We start from the raw sequence: 25,280 nt of genomic DNA, 5'->3' as shown, positions 1-25,280 counted from the left end.
TAATGTAAAATTAACATTTTGTTGATGTTAATGTAAAAAAATTAAATGTACTCTGCTGCATATATCCCATTGAAATTCTGTCCTTTCACATGCTAGGATTGCTGAATTGTGTCCATCTCTAGGTACTCAGGAGCTTTTCATGAAAAAGGTAAAAACAGTCTATATTTTAAATAATAGATTTTAAAGTAGATTTGGGGGATAAGGATAGATCCTAACCAATAATTTTAATTCACACAGAAAAACTCCCAGTATGAAAATTCCCTCCACTGATACGGAAAGATTTGTAGCTGTGGTACAATGGATAGATCACAATCACTGAAGTTCCAGAAAACCTGAGTTCAAATCCCAGTTCAGACACTTACTGCCTATGTGGAGTTGGACATTTAAGTCACTTAACCTCCCTAGGCCTTAGAGATTACAGATGTAAAATGAAGAGGGTGAATTAGATGGTCTCTGAAATTCCTTCTGGCTTTAGACCTCTAGTCCTAAGAAATCATCTTTAATTAATAGTCTTGGACTGTGGCATTGAGGGGCTACATGAAGTACTCAGGAGCACACAACTAGTATGTGTCCAGAGGCAGGACTTGAACCCAGACTCAGGAGTTAGAGAGCTTGGGGTGAAATCCTGCCTCTGACATCTGCTTCTTGTGTGACCTTGATTAAGTCACTGTGGACCTGTTAGTTGCCTATCTGTAAAATGAGGGAGGTTGGTCTAGGGTATATTTAAATTAATTAATTTATTTTTAGTTTTCAATATTCACTTCCATAAGATTTTGAGTTCCAAATTTTCTCCTCCTCCTTTCCCTCCCCCACCCCAAGATGGTGTGCAATCAGAATGAGTTTTTAAAAATTCTTAATTGAAGGAAATAGTTTTTGTCTGCAGCTAGTTGTTTGCATGTTGGTTCTCCCCCCTCTCCCTCCCTCTATTAAACTGTAAGCTCTTTGAGAGCAGCGACTATCTTTTACCTTTCTTTGTATCTCCACCTCTTAGCATAGTGCCTGGCACATAGAAGGGGCTTAATAAAATGTTTATTGACTGACTGCTAAATTTCAATTTGAAGCTAATAAAAATAAAGATGTATTTTTTTTCCCCCACCCAAGTTCACAGAACCTCTGAAATCTATCCATGGACTCCCAGTAGTCTGGTTAGGAAGCCCAGATTAGAAACCCCTTCAGAAACTATGCTTCTCTAGCTTACTATTTGCTCTTTTTATTTTCTTTCTTCTGTTTTGTTTTGTTTCTTCTTTCTTGTGGTTCCTCCTATTGGTTCAAATTCTTCTCTATCTTCAACCTCTATCAGATTGCACACCCTCTTGGGGAGGGAGGCGGGGAGGAAGGGGAAGAAAATTTAAAACTCAAAAGCTTATGGAAGTAAATGTTGAAAACTAAAAATAAATTAATAAAAAAAGTAAAAAAATTAAAAAAGACTTAAAATGGTAACAGGGATATATAAGGATTAGGAATCTTAACAGATATACCAGCGTATTCAATAAATGGCACATAGGTATATCCTGAAAAAAAAAAAAAGAAACTATGCTTCTTTGAACCTAGGCCTTCCTGACTCAATGTCAGGAAATTCTCTATGCCAAGCTTCTTTTTAAAATGAATATTGTTTGTATTTTATTTTTTTAAATTTTTAAAAATTTTATTTTTTTAAACTTTAACATTGATTTTTAACTTTTGAATTCCAAATTCTCTCCCTTCCTGTCCAGACCCTCCCTACCCATTGAGAAGGCAAGCAATAAATCAATTATATATGTGTTTTCATGCCAGCTATTCCTACCAACGCCAATATTACTTCTTCTAAGCTCGTTTAGGCTTTCAAAGAACTTTCTTGTAAGCCAAAAAAATATTTTAAGTGCCTGCCCTGTGCTGATTATTGTAAAAGGCGCGGTGACGGGCTGAGACGTTCCTTGCCCTCGGGGAGTTTACAATTTAGTACAGAATAAACATCTTTTAAGATTCCTTCCACAGCATCATAGAATACAAGCGAGAAAGCCCTTGGCTAATTTCTCCCCATTTCTAAGCCGAATCATATCAGATTTCCTGCGCTGCTCTGCCACAAAACCTAAGGGATGACACAACGCAGGGAGTTAAAAATCCTCCTAAGAGCGTTGGCAGTCTGGGACAAACCCCAGGGAGAAGCAGGATGCTCTCGCGGCGCAAGCGCACTCTCGTGGAATAGTGCCCTTTAAGGGGCGTGGCCTTGGCGGCAGGGGGCGTGGCCCGCAGGCGGGGGGGGGGTCGGCTCTCCTTTCCCAGACTACACTGGGCGCGGCGCTGGCTGTTCGGCCACGTCCCCGGGCCACGTCGCTCCTTCATCTCGCCATTTTCGCCGCTTTCTTTAGGGGCAGCACCTAAACGGCCGCCGCCGCCGCGTCGCTTCCCCGTCCCGCCAGCCGCCGCCGCCGCGCTCGCTCGCAGCCCGCCCCCGGCTTTGCTCGCTCCTGCCGCCGCCGCCATGAACATTTTCCGGCTGACCGGGGACCTGTCCCACCTGGCGGCCATCATCATCCTGCTGCTGAAGATCTGGAAGACCCGCTCCTGCGCCGGTGAGGGAGGCCCCGGGGGCCCGGGAGCGGCCTCCCGGCGCGCCGGGGGTAGCGTGGGGGGCTGCAGGCGGGTCGGTTATAGGTTCCTTCGTGCTTTGCTCCACGGGTCTCTCTTGCACTGCTCCGTCCCCCTCGGCTGGGTGATGCGGAGCTCCCCCGGGCCGTCTCACCTCCGCCGACTTCTCCCTCCCAGAAGACCCCCCCTGCCCCTTCCCGGGGCCGAGGGGGAGACGTGGCCTCTCGTCGCACTTGCTCGCGGAACGGCATCCCCGGCTCCCTGTCCTCCCCCGAGCCCCGGCCGAGCTGTCTCCTCCCTTGCAGCTCCCGGGGCTGTCCCCACCTTCTCTCCCCTGCCAGGCTCAGCTTAGGGCCGCTTGGCTGCCGGGGTGCGGAAGGGCCAGGTTTCGTGTATTCCTGGGTTAGGTGCTCGGGTTACATTCAGGAAAGCCTAGGCTATCTAGCAATCTGGGCTCCTCGAAGGGAAAAGAAAGTTTCCGATTCGGGGCTGTAGTCCTCCCACCACCTCTCCTTAACCTGATGCATCTGTCTCTCCTGAGCCGAGGACCGGGGGATGGGGCGCGGGCGGAGGGGGTTAGGGGAAGCCGGTCTGGGAAAATTATAGAGAGAAGTTTCATAGGAAAAGATGGGACTGGCGAATTTGTTCCACCAAAGTGGCTTCTGCACACCTTACAAGTGGGCTAAACTTTTTGCAGAATGTGTAGATAGATGTCCAGGCGCTCAATTAAGCTCAGATAATGTGTTCAGAGTTCTAGAAGTGAAGTTAGAGATATAGCTGCTCCTGCATTTTGCAGGCCTTTGCCTGTTTGATTAGTTGAAACTTCGGATATCAAGCCTCCGTGACTTCCCCCCCGTAAATGTTCATGTGTTTGCTTTGTGCAAGTTAACGGATGGAGATTTTCGTGTGGAAGGATTCAGAGTTGGAGAGGTTTTAAGTATTTGGGTTTGAAAATTGTGAATCAATGAATCACGTTGCAAGGATGGGTACTCGATTGCATTTCCTGGCTCCTTCTGACGTGGCAGCTATTTGAAGGTGTGGTGGATTCAGTAGCAATCACTGGATGCTGCTGGAAGAGGTCATGATATCGGTGTCCCTGCTGGTTTCAAGGACTTAGTATTTACCTTTTGGGTAAAGATAAAAACTAATAAACTCAGTTTCAGAACTTCTGTGGATAAAGCTTGAAGATCATGTGTAAAAATACCCAATTAGCTTATGTGGGTGGGGGTGAACTGACCCTATGTAAATTTGCTACTATCCTGTTTATGGATTAAACCAGATTTTGTATATACCCTCATTTAATAACTAACTTTATTAAAGCCATTTTTTATATTTAACTCGTAGTACATAGTGCTCTATTAGTATCATTTTCATTTTGCTAAGTGGAAAAATCTCTAGACTAGTCCCTTAAGCTTGGCAAATTTTGTGAAGAAATTCTTTAGAACGACTTATTCCCTGCCATACCAATTGAGATGAGAGGAAATTTGAAATTCTATCAGCCCTGGAAACTGAAGTGCCCTTTGTATTTAAAAAATACTTTTAAAAACAAAAGTATATACCACATAATTATAAACACATAGTTATCAAGAGTCACTGAACTTTTGACAAATACTGTACAATTTTTTTCAGAAATTGATGTATCCTGAGTATTGTAGTGGATATTTTCATTGAGGCAATGAAAGGTGGACTTTAACATTGATCTACAGGACTACAGTGTTTTTAAGTGCCTCTTTACCTCAATTTCCCCTTAAATCCCCACAAATACACTAATAATTCACTTATTTGAAATTCTGCTATGAGCATCTTCAACAAATAAAAGAGAATCATGAACCAGAATAGGCCAAAAAAAAAAAAGTATGTGACTAACCAAAATAGATTTTACAGAGTCCATGAACAAAAATTTGTCTATGTTACTCATAGGAGAGCTCCGACAGCTACCAAATAAAGACCGCTTACACTTACAGATAATTCTAATAAGACTCATCTAATTTCTAGCCTCACAGAAGAATAGAAGCAGCATTTTAAAAATGGAAAAAGAATTACTCTAGTCATGCCCACTGAGGGCAGTGATAATTGACAACTGACAAGGGGAAGACAGAAAACACAACTAAGAAAAATTGCAGTGCTTAGGGGCCTTTTAGGGAAAGACAGACTTAACTCAGTAATTAGCAGATATTTTAGTGCAACACAGTGTGTGTGTGTGTGTGTGTGTGTGTATTTATTTGCAACAAACCTTGAGTTACCAAGAAATGATTGCTATATTAGGTATATTCCAAACATAATTATTGCAAGTCTGTAATACATTTTGGAAAGATTTCCATCCAGTATGATTAAAATTAAAAAAAAGTTTTCATGGTTTCAGCTGTCCAGAATATTTGGTTATCCATAATCTTCATATTTAAACTAATACATTGGCATAACCCCCTTATGCATCATAAAATGTTAGCTTAAGCATTAGGCCTTAAATAAGAGGTTTTACTTAATTCATTTTTTGTTGATCCCATAAAGTATGTATTTAGCCTTCTGTTTAATTTGAAAATATGACCCTTGTGATTTACTATCACAAACTTTAGATTTTCCTCCCAAAATACAGAAAAGCCTTTGAAGTAAGTATATTTCATAAATAGGAGGGGCCTATTTGTGTTATTTGTGAATTTTCTTGTTAGACTAAAAGATAGTAAAGGAGCTTTAGGTATAGAAGAATTTTAGGGTATAGGAAACCGGATGCTATTTTACAGTTTTTAAAGGAGCCTTGTATTAGTTTAAAAGATTCAAGAGGCAGGTAGGTGGCACAGTGGATAGAGTACCGGTCCTGGATTCAGGAGCACCTGAGTTCAAATCCAGCCTCAGACGCATAACACTCACTAACTGTGTGACCATGGGCAAGTCATTTAACTCCATTGTCTAGCCAAAAAAAAAAAAAAAGATTCAGAGGTTTTTTCCCATTCTTCCCAATGTTCATTGTTTTAATTTAAAGGGTTGAGAGAATTTAGGAAAATGTCATTTATTTTAGCAGCTGCCAGATTAATCATAAGGGAAAAGAATAAGTGAATGTATTTGGTACATATTTTTGACTGTTTTTGCAAGTAAATAACATACAGTGTTAGTGCAGAACTAATCTACTTTCTATCATAAATCATTTTGGAAGACTCAAGATGTAATAGGGATTTTCACACTTGAAACCTAGTCTTCTGATCATTTTAGTTCCTTAATGTGAGTTTCTTGGTTAATTTTAAAAAATATCAGATTGTGTTACATGGTTTCCTTTATGAACAAAGAGCTGAATTGCTATTTACTGTTATCCTAATATGAAAGTTTTTTTTTCTTTTTGGCTAGGCAGTGGGGTTAAGTGACTTGCTCAGGGTCACACAGCTAGTAAGTGTCAAGTGTCTGAAGTTAAATTTGAACTCGGGTCTTCCAGACTTCAAGGCTGGAGCTCTGTCCACTGCGCCACCTAGCTGCTCCCCTAATATGAAAGTTTAAAAATTGTTTAGGCATATTTCTCAGATAATTCAGAGAAGACAGTTATATGTTTTGGTTCTCTCTTTTGAAAGTTCTGATGTCCAGGCTCATGTTGGAATTCTGGTATCTGTTCAGTGCTTGGCATAGACTGGGCTCTCTGGTTGCTTCAGAATCACTATTTTCACAAATGTTAGAGTAAAGTAAACCATTTTGCATTTTTCTTGCATAAACAATCCAACTCTTGGTATCTTGTTTTTCTGGTCTGTTTAATCAAAACCAGGTTGTTTTAAAGACTTTTTGCTTAACTTTTTGTGTGTGTGTATGTGTGCCTATTATTGCTATATTAAAAACTGGAACAAAAGTTCATCACTTAGAAACTTTTAGTATCTCAAAATGTTGAATTTAAATATTTAGCGTTGAAGGCTTCATTTAATAAATGAACATGGGGGGCAGCTAGGTGGCGCAGTGGACAGAGCACTGGCCCTGAAGTCAGGACGACCTGAGTTCAAATCCGGCCTCAGACCAAACACTTGATACTTACTAGCTGTGTGACCCTGGGCAAGTCACTTAACCCCAATTGCCTAAAAAAATAATAATAAATGAACATAGGTCAGTGAAATGAAGGAAATGTCTATGTGATGTTAACCAGTTTTATCAATCTGTGTTCATTTAGTGACAGATTATTGAGACATTCTTTATTTTCTGTAAGATAGCTGAGCTTCTCTGGGTTGAAGTGCACAATGTTATGAGTCAGTCTGTGAGTCTTGTGCTATTTCACAGAGTATCAGAGCTGGATGGGACCTCAGAGGCTATCTAGTCCAACTTACACCTGGACAGAAAAGTCTGTGTGTAACACACACAAGTGGTCACCCAGCTTTTGCTTGAACATGCCCCAGTGTTACTTGGAGTTAGCTTCCAAGATAGCATATTCCTTTCTTGAATAACTAATCATTAGGCAGCTTTTCCTTAAGTGAAGCCTCGAACTGTTTATTTATAACTTCTACCCATTGTTCCTAGTTTTGCCTTCTGGCCAAGCAGAAGTCTGTTCTGTCCTTCCTATAACATCCCTTCAAATACTTGAAAACAGCTATCATTCCCCCTTATTGGCTGTTTCTTCTTAAGCTAAACATTCCCAGTTCTTTCAGCAGATGCTCATGTGACATAAACTTAAGGCCTTTCAACATCCTGGCTGTCCTTTCTTAGACTCTTATTATAAATCTTTCCTAAAATGCGGTGCTCAGAATTAAATTCATCATTCCAGATATGGTCTGATTGAGCAGGTAGGACCACCACCTGCCTAGTCCTAGAGGCACTTACTCTTAATATAACCTAAGATTGTATTAGTTTCCTTAGCTCATATTGAACTTGAAGGCCATCAAGACATCTAGATTGGCCTGGAGACTGGACTTTTAATTTCATTATCAAAGTGCTTACCTCCTTCCCCTTGAGGAAATTCCCTTAATAACATTGGTTGGCACTTTCTCAGCAATTTATAATAAAGGATCCCTGGAGGTTTCATATTGATTTAAAAAATCACAAGTTAACATTACCTATGTTGTATTTTTTTATTTTGGTTAAACACTTTCCAGTTACATTTTAATCTGGTTCCAGACCTAAACTGTAACACCTGTGCCCAGGGGTACTGAAAAGTGAAGTGACTTGCCATACAGCAAGTATGTGTTCAAAAAGTGGTCCTCATTGCTTTGAGACTGGCTCTGTATCCATGCCACTTTGTTAAATCACTATCTGACAATTCTTTCTTCATCTTGTACTTATGAATTTGCTTTTTTTGAACCTAAAACGTAGGAATTTACATTTATCCCTGTCATCTTATTAGATTTATCCAAGTGTTCTAACCAGTCAAGATCTTTTTAGGTCCTGACTGTCATGCAGTGTCTACTAATCCCTCCTAATTTGGTGTTTTCTGTAAATTAGATGAGTATGCCTGCCATCAGTGTCTTTAAGTCATTCATTAAAATGTTAAACTACATAGGACAAATACGAATGATTCCTCTGGTATTCTAAAAATCATGCAGGTTGATATGAAGCTCTTAATGAATGACTACTCTTTGGGTGCAGCCATTTAACCAGTTCCAAATCTACTTGTATTCTTGTCTAACACACATCTCTCCAGGTCTTCACAAGATTAGCATGAAAGACTTTGTCAAATATTTTGATCACACAAGCAACCTCAGTGTAAAAGTTCGCATCATAAAAAACAATTTAGATGAGCATAGCTGTAGGTGCCTTTCTGGCCTGTGGTTGAGGGATAATTCATAATCAAACATGAAATTTCTCTGGTTAAAATTTACTTTGAATTCTAGGTGGATTAGGTAGTGCTCTGAAGCTCTAGATTTGAAGGAGGATATGTGGTATAGTAGAGAAAGCACAAGCTTTTTTTTTTTTAACTGATACTTCTTATTTATACTATTGTCTTGGTTTATTCTTCTGTTTCTGCCCCTCTAAGATTAACTATTTCTATCTTTTATCATCTGAAAATTTGACAGGTGTGAGGTGAAACTTTAGAGAAGTTTTAATATGCATTTCTCTTAGTGATTTAGAGTCTTGGCAGATTTTCTTAGAGAACTTTGTATGCTTCTTTTTCCCTTACATAATCTACCTTGCAGTATACTTCTGTGCATGCGATGTCCTAAACCTTTTCCTCTCCCCATTATAAGTACCTTAGGAAGGCAGGGTCTATGCTGTTTTTTTTTTCTTTGTATTACCGGATCCTAGCTCACTATATAGAATGTAGTTGGCACTTAAGAAACAGATAGATAGATAGATAGATAGATAGATAGATAGATAATAGCTCTATTTATATGATGTTTTAAGATTTACAAAGTGCTTTACATATGTTATCTCCTTTGATCCTCACAAAAACATTGAAGTAGATGCTCTCCATTTTGCTGATGAAGAAACAGAGAGGTCGAGTAACTCGCCTAGGGTCACACAGCTGGTACAGCTAGTATGTGTTAAGATTTGAAATTAGATCTTCCTGACTCTAAGTTTAGTTCTCTATCCACTATGCCACCTGCCTCTACATATTCAATCAAATTGGATTCATAGAGGCATACCCTTGATGCATGTTTGGATTTTAAGATTTTATAAAGATGAGAAAGTAGGTATATATGAGTTGATAGTTATTGACAGTTTCTCAGTCTCCATTTTGGGGGTAAAAATGCCATTGGTTGGTTATCTTTTCCATTCTTTTGGATTCAACCACTCTTTGAAAAGATCTTGAAATTAGACCTCTTTAAAATTGGTTGCGTTCACAGCACCGAATTAGTCTATTACCAGTCATTTCCTGTCTATTAAGTTGTAGTCAAACTAACTTTTAAAAATGAGAGTGACGATCAGTACTTCCCTAGTTCAGTGCCTTCTCTTCTTGAGCATGGTATTCATATTGTTTAAGAAGGAGGTTTCTGAGTAGTCCATAAGCTTTTGGTGTCTTTTATGTCTTGGTCCTGAAACAATATATTTTCCAATATAGTTTTCATCACATCGTTGTACAATATCATCAAGTATGTAAAAATGTAGCTGTGGAACTTGAACTGCCATTTTGTGAACTAGAGGGTCCAGCCTGAACCAGATTAAAATGTATGATACAATACAACATCAATAATGTTAATTTGTGGTCCTCTAAGTCAATATGCAGCTGTCAGCAAGGATCTCTTTGTATTTGAGTTTAACACCCCTGATGGAAATTATTACTGTTAGACTTAGAGTCACAGAAGATTTGTGGAGTACAAGGTTTTATCATGTACTCCATAGCTTCTTTTTATAATCCCCTGGATATTTTACTCTTAATTAGCATTTTCAACATTGATAAAGGACACTGCTTTTAGTTTATATAGTAAGCTTTTAGTTTATATAGTATGTGAGTTAACAGGTCAGTCAGATGCTCACTTTAGCTGTCTAGCTGTTATTACCTTTCCGATAAGGGTCATACTAAAATTAATTAGAATCCCACTTAATTACTGCTTAGCAACTAGGGTGGTTTGTTCTGCAAATACTAAATTGGCTCCCATGTAAGATGATCCTAAATAAAAAAGGTAAGCTTTTCAAAGAAGAGAATTTATTTTAAATTAGAAGAAAAACATATTCTTATATGTTTTTGGTCCTTTTGTTATATAGCCTTTACCTCACCCCATAGATGTGGGTTCCTTCTCCCTTTCTGAAGGTTCAGTTTTTGAGATCAAACATCTGTAATTGTTGCTAAATTAACTCAAGAAAGGATCTGCAATGCCATTTGTTATAAATGAGAGTTCTTATGCTTAAGATCTGAGAGTGAGGCACATTGTATTTTTGAAGTGTTTATTTTCCTATAAAAAATAAACTTAAAGTACCTTATGTTTTGGTTAATAACAGGGATTTGAAGGTTTTTTCATCACTTTTTTAATAGTACAAGATACTTTTATACCCTAGGCAAAGTTTGAGAATTGTGCCTTCCTGTGTGTATTGTCTGTCAGAAGCCTTGAACCTTTCCCATGACACACATTTAACTGGATTTATATGTTGAAGAGTGGAATTCGATGGCATTAAAATATGGGCATTTATTTTAAAAAAAATTTTTTTTGGGTGTACCTTGTTCTGTGTGTATACCACCAACACCACTATCCCTTATGTGTTAAGTCCTAGGCCGGTGGCCTGCTTTTTACTCTTTACCCTGGCTTTAGTACTTTCTCTCTTTTTGGAGTAATGAGTTCTCTAGGTATTTTCATCCCAATCAACAGAAATTTGCAGAGTATCTATTTTTTAACAGGTACTAAGGATAATATCCTTTGAAGTTGCTTTCAGACTACCAACACACAAGGCTAAATGAATCATCAGTTTTACCTCTACAACATACCATAGGTTCATAAATAATGCAAACATTTTCTGTACTTAGTGCATTTAGATGTTTCAATGTGCATTTAGAGTTTCAATAAGTATTGTTGTGGAACTTAGTTTTCCTAGTGTTATATAAAGGATGTTATTCATGTTCTAAAGAACATGATAATTTTATGTTCCACCAGTAATACTGGGAAGATAATTTAATATACACCATAACCAAATCTCTTATCTTGTACTTTGTAATGCAAATTTTTTGCTAAATTTGATTTAACCCCATAGAAAAATATTGGTATTTTAAGTTTCAAGATTGATTTGGATTTGACAAGGTACTTGCACCTTTAAAATGTAAAATTGATTAATTTAAAATTCATATAAACATTGTAGAGAATAAATTTAGTTTAAATGTAGCTACTAAATTTTTATGGTTTGTATAAAATTATATGCTTATATCTCTGGCATGTCTCATTGACAGAAAACAATGCTTTAACTTTTTTTTTAGGAGCCACTCTAACCTGCCACATTCCTTCCCTACAGAGATTCTTTGGTGTCCTTCCAAAGAATCTCAGCTATGTCCTGTACTTGTCATGTCTGCTGGTGTACTCTTTTTTTTGTGAGGTGAAAAATCTACCATTAGCCATCAGCCAGTCAGCATTCTGGACAGATGAAGAAGTCCAAACAAAGTGCTAAAGGAAAAATAGTATAATACTGTATAAAAAGCTACCAGAGATTTTCTGTAATTTTATTAGCTCCTTAGAGAACATTGCCTGATACCTGTCCACCTCTCCCCATTCATGTCAAATCATCATGTCAAATCCTCAAATTCAGGTCAAATCATCACTACTACCACTGCTACTTCTCCTCCTCTTCTCGGAGCTCTACTCTGGCCTCTCATTAATTCTTTGGCTCAGAAATTAAGGCAACCTATCTTTACTTAAGTTATACTTCACAAATGATAAATAGGGTTGGGGTTGGAGAATTTCAAATTAGCATGCCCAGATTTGACTCTCCAAACACCTGATACCCAGAAACAGTACTGTATCTGCTGATAGTTGCAAAAACACAAAATATGAGGCTGTTAACCCATGAAATAATTTGACCTTTTTTCTCTAGAAAATGATGTTGGGCATCCCTCCCCACCCCAATTTGGTAGAGCAAGAAGTTAGGGTTTTTCTCATTTGAAAACTAAAAAGAGGATTTCAAGAATGCTTATGCTTCAGAAATTTGAATAGGAAATAAAGCATTTTTATAGCCAAGTCTTGGAAAACTTCTTGCCTTTAAGTTAGAGATTCCCCCTACCTTCCCAAAGAGTAGTTATTAGCAACTATGTTAGAACTGTGCTGCCTAAGATTTTCAACTCTTTTTCCCTCTTTTTTCCCCCTCCTTTTTTATTCATTAAATAGACATAGCAGAGAACTTAAGTGTGTTTTTAGAATTGTTGTTGAATACGATCCTATGTTCCTTGTTTTTAATGATAAAATTAAATTAGAAACTTATAGAATCTTTCTGGAGAGCAGTCTGGCAGCATACAGTAAAGTTTACAAAAATAATACCGTTTGGCTCACTGATTCCTTTATTAGGATTATACTCTGAATTATTAGAGTATAAACTTTAAAAAGGGCCAACTTGAAAGATTTTCATCGTGGTATTGTATATTGTTGCAAAAAAAATGAAATAAACTTAAATATCCTGTCCTTCAATATGAGGATTGTTCCATAAATCAAGGTGCACTGATGTACTGAAATCATATAAAGCAATTGAGTTGGACAAAGTATGAAGAATACAACAAAACCTGGAAAGAGCTTTATAAAATAATGCAAAGTGAATAAAGCCAAACTAGAAGAATGGAATACACACTGATCATATCAGGAAAAATGAAGGAGAATGAATGAACAAAGTCATGAGTAGAACTGAGAGAGGGAGAAATTGAAAACAAATGTTTTGATACTTTCTGCATTACAATTAATTTAGATGTAAATAATTAAGCAACTATAGTTGCTGATATTTAAGTTTCTAATAGAACATTTAATTTTTGTTTAAGTAAATGAGTGGAAAATGTTACATTTCTTTTTCTCCTGCTCTCAAATACTTTCATTTTGTTCTTTGCTTTCAATTCAATTGTTAACAGACTGTCCTTCATATTATAGTTACATACTCTCCCTCAGATTATTCTGTAGTTAAATTTTCTAGGTACTTGTTGTTTACACAAATAGAATGTAAGCTTTCTGAGGGTAATGTTTCATTTTGTCTTGGTGTCCCCAGTGCCTAGCACCATGTCTTTAAGTAAATGCTTTAAAAACACTTATTGAATGAGAAATTGAAGAGAAAAAAAATATTTTCAGCTAGAGGGATGGCACGGAATGCTTATATATCACCTGAGTTGACTCTAGGAAGAAGGTAGGGATTTCAACACTTGAGAAAGTTTAGTGAGTGGAATTCAGTTCTAGGTTTGAGGGACAGCAATGATTTGATGTTTTGGGGGATAGGACAGGGAGTTTTAGCTTTCTCCTTTGTCCTCCTATGACTCTAAAGTAACAGTTTAGTTACTTTTTATCTTCTCTCCTCAATCTCAAATTTCTCAATCTCAATCATTGTAATTATTTTTTTTCTAACAAGGAAGAAAATAACAATTTCTAAATCCCTTTTGAAAAAAAATGACAATATACAAAATGGTTTTATAGCTAGGAAGTGATATTCAAAAGAATTGTTAACAGTGCCCTTTAACTAAGACTATGTAAATATTGTCCGGGGAAGATAGATATATTTGTGATGGAGTATCTAAACCCAAATTAGGTATTTGGTGAAGGAAGAAGAAGGGCAAATATGTAGAAAATAAACTTAGATGTGACTACCTTGGGATATATTATAGAGAAAAAACTAGAACATAATATTATTGTATATATGTCACAGCTTCATACGTTAATAACATTTATCATGTGGTGAAGGCAACATTTTCTTTCTGGCTCCCCAGGCCTTTCTTTATCTATAATTTGTCCATCAGTTGATACATTCAGCTAATGGTCAACATCTTAGTCACTTTGGAGGGAGGAAGGAAAGTAATAGGCTGGGTTTATGTGAAACATCTCCTTTTCCTCACTGATAAAATCAACATTTGCCAGTTCACTTATTTTCTGGGGTTTGAGAAAAGAGACAATGTGATATCATGGAAAGAAAAAAACAATTATGTCATTGACTGTACAAGTCAAGTCTTTCTAGGCTTTAGTTTCTTTCTCTATAAAATAAAGGAGTGGAACTTGATTTCTAAGTTTGCTGTTCTGATTCTCAAATAGATCCTTGTGAATGAGATAGCTCTAGTATTATGCTCTACAGTAGGACAATTTGAATGCTGTGTTGCAGTTATGCTGGGATCCTACATGAAATTTTCTTTGTCACATAAATGTCAAATTACAGGTGTCTAAAGATGACACTGTTTGAATTGCTAATCACTCACATTTACATAGCACTCAAGGTATGTAAAGGTCTCACAACAATTCTCTTTGGTAGGTGGTGCCACCATTTTGCAAAAGGAAACAGGTTCTGAGATTTGCCCATGACCAAAACAACTAGCGGAAAGCTTGAGATGGCATTCATGTTTGGGCTTCCTGATATCAGATCCAGCATTCTTTCCTTTCTACCATGCTGTGTTTGAGGTTACCACTAATATACAGAATGTATTATTTTCATATCATGAAATATGGTTAGCAAGCAGTTTAAGGAATTAGCACAACTACCACCCTTCAGTTCAGATAACACTGTTTTGTTTTTTTCTTTTTACTTGATCTGGCATTTCATTGCTGTCAGGAACTCCCAGTGAGAAACTCTTGTCTACCAAAGCAGCTGGACAACTGCTTTGCAACTTAGAGTCTTAGAGAGCTACCTAGAGTACTAAGAGATTAAATGATTTGCCCAGTAGGGTCACATAGCCAGTATATGTCAGAGGGCTAATGTAAACCCATGTCTTCCTGACTCTGAGGTCTGTTTCCTACCCACTGTATAATGCTGCCTTTCTGACTTACCTGGCTATCACTTATATCTTGCTGTTTCCAGTGTCTGACAATCTTTGTAGCTCAGCAGGGCTATAGATGATCATTAGGGTTATGGAGGTGGGAACAAACAAATTAGAACCTTTTTTTCAAGGTGGTACCCTTGGGGTATGCTTATTCCAACAATGCTGTCACTTTTAGTGTATCTGTGGGACACATTATGTGTGCCTTAAGAACTAATTTGTAAGCCATATAATAAAACTAACTTTACTATATTTTATAAGCACACCTCTTGGAATATGCTTATTCCAACAGTGCTATCACTTTTAGCATATCTGCGGGACACACTGTGCCTAAAGAACTAATTTATAAGCCATATAATAAAACTTATTTTACTATATTTTATAAGCACATCACATTTTTTAAATTTTTCTTGATTGTCTGCCTTATTTACCAAACAATTCTAAATGAGTTCTTGTTTCTGAAAATAATTTCTAGCTTTAAAGGAGCAAGATTTGCTAGCAATACAGAAGAGAATATCCAAAAATATTCTTAAGAATGAAAGCATCATTTGAAATAAGTATATCATTTTCTATTTTGACTTGTTTGAAGAAGCAGATTCTCATTTCGAGATTGTATATCAAAGGCAAGCTAAGTGACACAGTGGATAAAGCACTGGCCCTGTAGTCAGGGAGACCTGAGTTGAAATCGGCTTCATGTAGATAACTGTGTGACCCTGAGCAAGTCACTTAACCTCTGTTTGCTTCAGTTTCCTCAACTGTAAAATGGGGGTAATAATAGCAACTACCTCATAGGGTTGTTGTGAGGTAATAGTTTTAAAGTGCTCAGCACAGTGCATGGCACAGAGTAGGTTATGCATAAATGCTCATTCCCTTCTCCTTCCTCCCATATATACATATGTGTATATTCTGGTATGGTTTTTTTTTTTTAAGTCATATTACTTTGTATACTTTTTATCCTCAGGAATGTCACTTAATACTAATAAATTCAGTTTTTTTTCCTTTTCTGTTTTTATGTGAACCCAACTCAACTTTACCTGCAGATTATTTTAAAGCATATTATATTCTTATAATAATACTCCTTTCTGCTTCTTTAGGTATTTCTGGGAAGAGCCAGCTTCTGTTTGCACTGGTCTTCACTACTCGTTACCTGGATCTCTTCACTTCATTTATTTCACTGTATAATACATCTATGAAGGTATAACATGCCAATTAACAATACTTATTGCAACCATAATTCTTTTTTTTTTTTGTATTTTTGTTTAATTCTGTTGCCTACCTAATATAGTTGTAAAGAAAATGCTTTTATAAACTGTGTGCTATTATTCACTGTGTGTTTAGTAAAAAGCTGCAAAGCATAAGGCTGTCACACTTAGATGTGCTTTCATGACTAGGACAAAGGATACCTGGAAATTGATACACTTGTTAGGGATATTTGATTTCTATTTCAAAGAAAATAGATAGTAGTTAAAGTACATTAAGCTTTTATTCCAAATTCTCAAAAGATTATAGACCTTTTCAAGCTTCAGCTTTGCCCCTCTAGGTAAGGAAAGGAGCTATTACACATTTTATTGTTGTTCAGAGAGGGAAATTAGATTGTCTAAGGAACCCAGGGAGGGGATATATAACAAGGAATTGAAGTCAGAATTTATTTGCACTCTCAAACTATGCTACTGTATGCAGACTGTATTCTAATTTCTTCCCTCTTCTTCAGTTGAAATTTTCTTTGTTGAATAACTGGATCCTATGAATCTCGAATGTACTTTCTTGTTTAGTTCTATTTTCTCATTTCCCAAAATGTGACTAACAAGCTTCAGCATCACAAGATTTGAGGCATATGTAAAATAAATTTTAATTTTCTGAAATTTGTTAGTTCTTAATCACTAAGTTATATAATCCTAATTGTCAGCCTTCCAAAAAAAAACTTGTTGGGTCCCAACAAGTTGGCTTTCTAAGTACAAACTCTTTGCAAATTTACATGTATATAGATAAGATTATTTTTGTGCCAGAAGTACTAGTTTCATTTAGAATTTTCCTGATTCCCATCCAAGGTATACAAGGAATTCAGAAGAGTAAAATTAAGGCTGTGTAGATAATGGTACATTAAGGAAGAGGTAGTTTCATTTTTTACTATTTGCTAAAGGTTGTGACCCTGATAAACTTACATTAGAAATTCCAGATAACCAAAGATAGTTCTTTATAACTAAAGAGTTTAATGTTCTCATGTTCAGTCATTTGGAATTGCCATCACTCAATAGAATAAGAGTGTGCAGATCTACCAGATACCAGAATTCGCAATCTTATATTAGTGGTTTACATTTCCATCCAAATAACAACATTATTGGCCTGCCTCTTCCAGTCAGATGTTTGTTTTTACTCAGGATGCAAGATATATTCTCATATAGTTCCATAGATAGTGTAGTTCCATTTTAATCACCATGGTACAAAAAAGTAACAGTAACAATGGCTAATGGTAACAAATGTTAACATTTATATTGCACATCAAGGTTTACAGAAAGCTTTGCATACATTGGCTTTTTTAATAAATATAACCTTGTGAGGTAAGAACTACACATATTATTATCCCCATTTTATAGAAGAGGCATCTAATAATTAGGGAGATAAAGTGACTTGCCAATGATCACACAACCAGTAAAAGTTGGAGGTAAGATTCAAACCCAGGGTTTTTCTTGACTCCCAAGTCCAGCACTTTTTCTATCACACCTTATGACTTCCTAATATAATAGTATTGGTTGGTTGTTCTGTCCTGCCTATGGTGTCTCAACTTTAAATCACAGAATAGTCAAATTTTTGCCTGGCTTAACCAATTTGAATATATTTTATTTGTAAGTAAAAGAGACTTGTTCTTTGTTCTTAGTATTTAAGAATGTTAAAAATTGTGTCCACTAAATTTCTTACATAAGGCTTTTATTGTAATGTGGAGGTGATCCTACATTCTCTAAATCCTAGATTTAGCTATTCACAAAGCTAAGATCTAATAGGTACTACCAGACTAGGAAAAAAAAAAAAAGACTAAGTAAAGGTCCAATAATGGACGTATGTCTTTTGTCCAAGAACTACCCAGGTAAATTCAGAAAAGTTCATCCTCACCATAGCAGCTCTTGAAAGACCATCTGCTAAGTCATGGAGAAAGTGCAATCCCCTCTAGAGGGAGCACCTACACTGATAAAATAACAGACCGTTGGAATATCGAAGATAATTCTTTAATAAAGTCTTAACATCTTGGTCTTTCCAGGAGGGATTGCTTTTATTAGGGGGATAATTCACTGATCAGAGTTACCTCCTTCCCTTTCTCTAAATCTCTACTTAGATATATAGGGCAAAGGGGAAGAAAAACTTCATTACAGCCAGAAAGAAGATTAATTAAAAGATAAATGAGGAAATCATTTTCATCATTGCCTCCTGACAGCCTTGCACAATGAACAGGAGATTACAACAAACCAAAAAATATTAGACAGATACCTGTTTTCTTACTATTCTGTGATCCAAATAGCTTTTCAATATAAAACAAAATATTAATATAGATAATCTCAGCCTATAATAATCTGGGAGTTGGTGACCTCTAGAATTTAAAAAAATTTTAAATTTATTTTGAAGTTAAATACTTGAAGTAGAATTTTTTTTTAAACCTCAGAACATTTTATTACAGGAAGATTTAATATATTCTTGTTTAAAGTAATACATATGTAAACCAAGGGGAGAGCTGCTAAGGCCACAAGAAGTTAATGTTTTCTTGCTCTTAATAGTTCTTTAATATGTGATCTAATAGTTATTTTTAAGTAATGTTAAATATTAATTAACACACACAACTTAATATGTAGCTATATTGATTGAATGTTTCATTATGTGAGAGTCTAGTTATTGTTACAAAATAGCTTCCTCTAATGTTTTCTTGGTGAATCAATCTTTGCTTTGGAGTCTTTTGAGGAATAAACTTTTCCAGAGGATAGATAAATATCTGATATCTGGGGGTGTGTGTGTGTGTGTGTGTGTGTGTGTGTGTGTGTGTGTGTGTGTGTGTGTGTGTGTGTGTGTGTGTGTGTCTATGTATACATACACATATATGAGAACAAGCAAATAATATAATTTTCAGGAAAGTGGGCAACTATATAGATGTATGGATGTGTACAGAAATCATACCTTGCAACAATAGTTGTTTCAAGCTATTCACATATGTGATATGGTATAACCAAATGAATATTCACATCACAAGAAAGAGTAGTGGTTTATCATTTTGAAAGTCCAGAGTTCAACCAACACATATCTTAATTGGTACTATTTAATATTGTAAAGTTTAACACGTAAATTAAATAAGCCATACCCAGAAAAGGGCAAACCAAGAAATACTTTTCTACTTGTTTAAGAATGAACTTGTTTTTAACATGAATCCAATCTAAAATTTTTTCCTGATATTTTATAGTTTCAAATGATATGAAAAATATATTTCTTTCAGTTACACATATATTTTATGCAGGGAAGAGATGAGAGACTTAGGAAACAAATTAATTACATTCTGATTTTTACTTTCTGTTTTATTAGCTTATCTACATTGCTTGTGCATATGCCACTGTGTACTTAATCTACATGAAATTTAAGGCTACGTATGATGGAAACCACGACACATTCCGAGTGGAGTTTCTGGTAGTCCCTGTTGGAGGGTTGTCATTTCTAGTCAATCATGATTTCTCTCCACTTGAGGTTAGTTAAGAGATTGTTGGGGACTTTGAGGGGAGGACTAGGGAGGGAAGATGGGCTGAGGAGAACAGGGTGCTTTTAAGGCGATAAATATATTTTCACTAAAACCACTCTTTGTGAGAATCTGTTGTTGAATAAGATTATGTTATATCCAGAGTCCAAGTGTAAAAGGAATGTTGTTTTTTTTCTTTAAGTTGCTGCCTTTTGTTTTTATGTCATTCATTTCAGAATGTATATTTCCTACCCAGCTAGTCTTCCATTGTAACAAAGATTTAAGAAGAAAAATTACTTTGTTTTGTAATGTATGTTTGTCTTGTTTTTCCTTATAATGTGAACAAAAACAGAATCTTATTATCTTGATTCATATGCTACCTATTGTGGTGCAGTGCACACTTGGTTGCTATTTGAAAGGCACAATCTCTTACCAACAATTTATGGCATCCTTTAATGCAAACACTACTGCATGCTAATATTGCTCTGTAAATTGTTCACCATAGGGAATATCTCTTATAAGTAACATTTTTTCCCCTAACTATTCAAAGCATTATAATTTTTTGTATTGTTATACTTCCATTTTTTGATAGGTACTTTGATTCTATTAATAGTTTAAGAACATCATTAAAACTTTTTGATTGTCAAGGTATATGAAGCACCATATTTTTGGTGCATAAAGTTCATATAAGAGAATTATACCAATTTTTTTAACTTGTAGGTTTTTTTTTAATTTTAAAGATTAAAAAAATAATAATGAAATTGGCTTGTCAAGGTGAGAAAAAGAAAATCTGGGCTGATCTTTGTAGAAAGAGAAGTTTTTGTGAGAGAGAAGTTTTTGGAGGTAACATGATCAAGAACAAGGGAAGCCAGTAATGATTTCATATTGCCCATGTAAAGGGCTGACTCTCCCTCACAGATCTATTAAGTGTAGAAAATTAGTGTGTTTCATGTAAGAAGATATAATGTTTAGCCTGGAATCACAACTAAAGAAGTGGAATTGGACAACTGTAATTCTTCATTTGGGACAGAAATTTATAGAGCATGGGTACCTTTGCTGTTTTGTGATGATAATTAGTCTAGTAACTGTAGTTGGCTAACTTATTTTTACAGATCTTGTGGACCTTCTCCATCTACCTTGAATCAGTTGCCATCCTCCCACAACTCTTTATGATCAGCAAAACTGGGGAAGCTGAGACTATCACTACTCATTATCTTTTCTTCCTTGGTCTATACCGTGCCTTGTATCTAATTAATTGGATTTGGCGCTACTATTTTGAGGGTTTCTTTGACCTCATAGCTGTTGTTGCTGGCGTGGTCCAGACTATTCTCTATTGTGACTTCTTCTATTTGTACGTTACAAAAGGTAAGAATTGTGGGGCATCTCGTATACTTGGTATTAAATCCCACTTATAAATGCATTCTGAGCGAATGAGCTTTAGCTTATGGATGACATAATGGATAGAGAATCATCCTCTTGGGAAAACCTGGGTTCAAGTGCCACCTCTAAAATCTACTAATTTTAGGGCAGCTAGGTGGCGCAGTGGATAGAGCACTGGCCCTGAAGTCAGGAGGACCTGAGTTCAAATCCGGCCTCAGACCAAACACTTGACACTTACTAGCTGTGTGACTCTGGGCAAGTCACTTAACCCCAAATGCCTAAAACAAAAACAAACAAAAAAACCAAAACAAAACAAAAAAAATAAATAAAATCTACTAATTTTGTGACCCTCTCAAGTCACTTAATCTCTTACTACCTGAGGCACCTCTAAGATGATAATGCACAAAGCACTTGCTGATCTGAATTGGTAGAGACAGTTTCCTCCTCAGTAATGAGATCACAGGTTTGGTTCTCTGTCTTAGGAATAGGACTGTTCAATGTCTCTAACAGATACTCTCTTTGAATGTTGTGTAAACTCATAAAGTTGGATAGTTTGAAACTAATTTTGGACTAGTCTGAAAGAGAAAAAGATCATTTTTGGTGAATCTGTCAATTTTAAATTATTTTAAATAAGATTCTAATCTTTGTGAAAGTTCAGATTTATGATCAGAAAAGAGCAAGTGACAAGATTAGAGTGTCTTGAACTTAGACATTTCTGACTGTTAGAGTCAATGTATAGCTAAGTAGCTTTTAGTTCCTGTTTCATATTCAGAAGTGCATAGTTAATTGACTCCACTTCTCACTTGTAATAGGCCTATTTTTCTTCCTTATGCTGTATTGGGTATAATCATTATGTGATACATTCTCAAATGTTTAGGGATGAGAAGAGAGATAAAATTAGAGAACCATATCATCTCAATACTGTGACATTTTCTTATTTTTTTCTCTCTTTTCCCAGTACTCAAGGGAAAGAAGCTCAGTTTGCCAGCGTAAGTGCCAAAGACCATCGCCAGCATCTGTCCTTCAGGATGTTTGGACAGAATTCTTATCACAAATAAAGGCATAAGATGCTTGAGACAGAAAATCAGAAACTCAACTTTTTTATTGCAGATAGTCATCAGCGGCTCTGTAAGAACACAGAGGAAAGTAAACCAGCGGATTTCTGTTTTATGCATCTTGCCTTATCTTTTTTTTATTACTATGTACAAAGATTTTTTTACATAAAGAAACTTAATGCTGTATTAATAAATTCAGTGTGTAGTTTCAATTAGAGTAGTACCAAAAGTGAGGTTTTTGTGAGGTTGTTTACGACCAGGAATAAGTGCAAACTTTTTTATTTTCAAGAATTCTTTGAAATTGCTAACTTTGTGTCTACAATGAAATTGTGCTACTTGGCAGTTGGTAGATCATATATTTTTCCTTCAATTCCACTTGCATTCCACTATATTTATTTTTTTCCAAGAGATGAATTATATTTGTTAATTGAAGTCTGAGACACAAACATGGGAAGTATGAAGTGTTATGTTCAGTATCTATTACCATCTGATGCAGAATAACCATTGGAAATCACAGCTGTACCATTTAAAGTTGACAGGGATGATTTGTCTTTTAGATCTATATTTTTCATTACAAGAAAAAAATTAAATTGTGACTAGAAAGAACAATCTGGTGTTGGGGCCATCAAAGGCACTTGCCCTCTACCCATATTAAATTTCAATTGGAAGGCTGTTTTGATGAGAAAAGAATATTCAGACTCTAGATTTAAATGGGCATTGGTTTTTAATTATTTGGTTTGTGATACATATTTCTGTTGTTCATTTGGTGGGTTGCGATAGGAGGCATATTAATTACATTGAATATAGAATCCTCCTAAAGTTTATGATTGCACCTCTACAAAATGGACTGTAAGTTGTTGATTACAGTAATCCATAAACAGCCCAATTTAAATGCTCTCCATGTTTATAAAAAGCAAAAACCAACAAGTATTCCAAAACGAATACTTTTACAAGTAATGTCCATGCTCAGGTTCATTTGATGTCACTTTTGGGGGATTAGTTATGATTTACAGTTGTGTTTTTAAATTGACAGCACCAATTATCATTCTTTATATTCTTTAATGACTTTTTTTTAACTGAGCTGTTGCATGATATATACTGTGTTACCATCCAAAATAAACATTTTATGAAACATAGAATAATCTGTCTTTGTTTATGAATTAAAGTTTTGAAGCATCCTGCTTATATGACTTCAGTTTTTTAAAATTTGCAACAAAAGCTCTCATTGTGTGAACCTAAAGTCCATTTAATTATTATACTTGCTTTTTCTATTTTGTAAAAATCCTAGATTTGTTTCCTTCTGATTTGCTGTTATATTTTGACATTGCTTCATTTTGATTTATGCAAAAGTTGATGTTAGGTTTTTATGTGATGCACCATAAATATTAAAGTGTTGAATACTAACAGTACTTACTAAAAGAAGGATATAGTCTTGCCTTCTGCACTAAAATTATTTAGGGGAAGTTTTACTTTTGTGTAGTGGCTCTTTTAGTGTCACTAAACTAGCAGGGCAACTGCATAGTTATAAATCTCATATCTTTTTGCTCCTCCGTGTTGTTTTTCCTGTTCCCTTTTCTTGATGCTTTCCCCTTTTGTATGCCAGTTCATCTTTTTCCTGCTTTCCAGCGTTTTTTTTCCTCTTGTGTTTGTATTTCCATATTCCTTGGATTGATTCTGAGAGGATAGGGAAAAAGTGGAAGAATATGATATATATTTGACAGAATGTCCATAGCTATGAAAGAATGCATCTATTTTCTGCAGTATAAGTCAAAAAAGAAATGGAAATAAGCAAAAATAAAAAGATTTGAAACTTTGATTAGTAAATGAACTTATTTTGAAAATTAATTCCCATTTTGTGATTTATTATAATAGAATGACTCCATTTTAGTTATTGTGCCCAGACTGTAATAAAATTAGCTAAGTTGGAATGTTAATTTTTCAAATAAATGTGTTTGGGTTGGGGTGAGAGCTGGGGAAGAATTCTTATTCACATTGGAAATTCAATGCATCTTCTATGACATATCTTCTTAAGCACTATGTTAAAATAGCTACCTTGCCCTACTGAATAAAGTTTATCAGGTAATGTAATACTCTCTTATTGCTAAAGTGTTTTTGTGTCTTCTTTTAAATGAACACAAATGAACAAAATATAATAGTTTTATTTATACAATCCTCTAAGGTTTGTAGAGTACTTTATCTCATGAGCTATGTGTATCTAATACAGCTAATAAACTGTAACTACACAAATCATAAGCTAATGATTGCAATCCACTTGTGTGTGCAGAAATTAACCCTCATCCCTCCAAACAACTTCTTAAGATGAATACAGAGTATGAAAAATGTTTCCTTTATGCTATCAGTCGATGCCAATAAAGGCCATCCAATATTTCTTTCCTAATGCCAAACCTAAATTTCACAAGAAAAGGATAGGTGGAAGGTATTAAATTGTGATGACCAGTTTCTCCAGAGTTTCTAGTATGTTCTCTGTTTTTAAATGTAGAGGTCTTGAGAATCAGAACACACTACTGAGGAAGTAAGAACTGAAGTGGGAGAGAAGAAAAGTAACGAAGTAGGATTTAGTCTATGCCCTAAGAGGAAGGGACTGAACTAGGTAGACAAAAAGAAGGATGCAGTGCGCAGGAAATCCATGAAGATCACTTTGCAGCAACATAGTGATGGATTATTTGCCATGCACCCAGGCAGGTAATACCAGTCTGTTATATTTGTGTGGTGAGATATTGGAAGATCATAAAGTAGGGGTGAACTACCTCAGAGGGCAGTCAAGTATTTGTAGGAAGCAACGTTGGCAGCCTGTTTTGAGGAGTTGCTTGAAGGGATCTTGGAGATCATCTACTTCAACCCTGTTTTATAGAATAGTTGACTAGTTGTAGGATTTGGGCAAAGGGATATGGGCATTAAAATACTGTTTATTTTCTGAACTGACAATTTTTGTACACCAGTGATCTATGAAACAGTTATGCTATGCATTGCATATTGCTTTATTTTGTGTGCCCCTGCCCTCTACTGGCTGAAATTATGGAACTCTTCAGAGAGACTCCTGTGCCAGTATGTGTAGCTAGCTGATTAGTGAGGTGATGACAAGTCACTATGGGATTATAGTTTATATGTGTGTTATAGTTTCACTTTGGGTTCCCTCCTCCCCTGTTTACCACTAATTGTGAAATAAATTACAATGTATTTGAGCACCATTTTTTTTTAAAATAATGATACAGCCACTTTAAGCTAGGAATTCCAAGGAAATTCTTAACCT

At 35.9% G+C, this 25,280-nt stretch overlaps 1 pseudogene; it reads left to right on the top strand.

Moving 5' to 3' along the window:
• The first annotated feature begins 2,286 nt into the window (after positions 1-2,286).
• On the top strand, positions 2,287-24,107 carry LOC114052400 (annotated as a pseudogene).
• The last annotated feature ends 1,173 nt before the right edge of the window (positions 24,108-25,280 follow it).

Source organism: Vombatus ursinus, unplaced genomic scaffold, assembly GCF_900497805.2.
Source record: "Vombatus ursinus unplaced genomic scaffold, bare-nosed wombat genome assembly UNPS02014807.1, whole genome shotgun sequence".
Taxonomy (NCBI): Eukaryota; Metazoa; Chordata; class Mammalia; order Diprotodontia; family Vombatidae; genus Vombatus; species Vombatus ursinus.
Note: the sequence above shows the minus strand (reverse complement) of the source record. Positions and strands in the feature narration are given on the sequence as shown.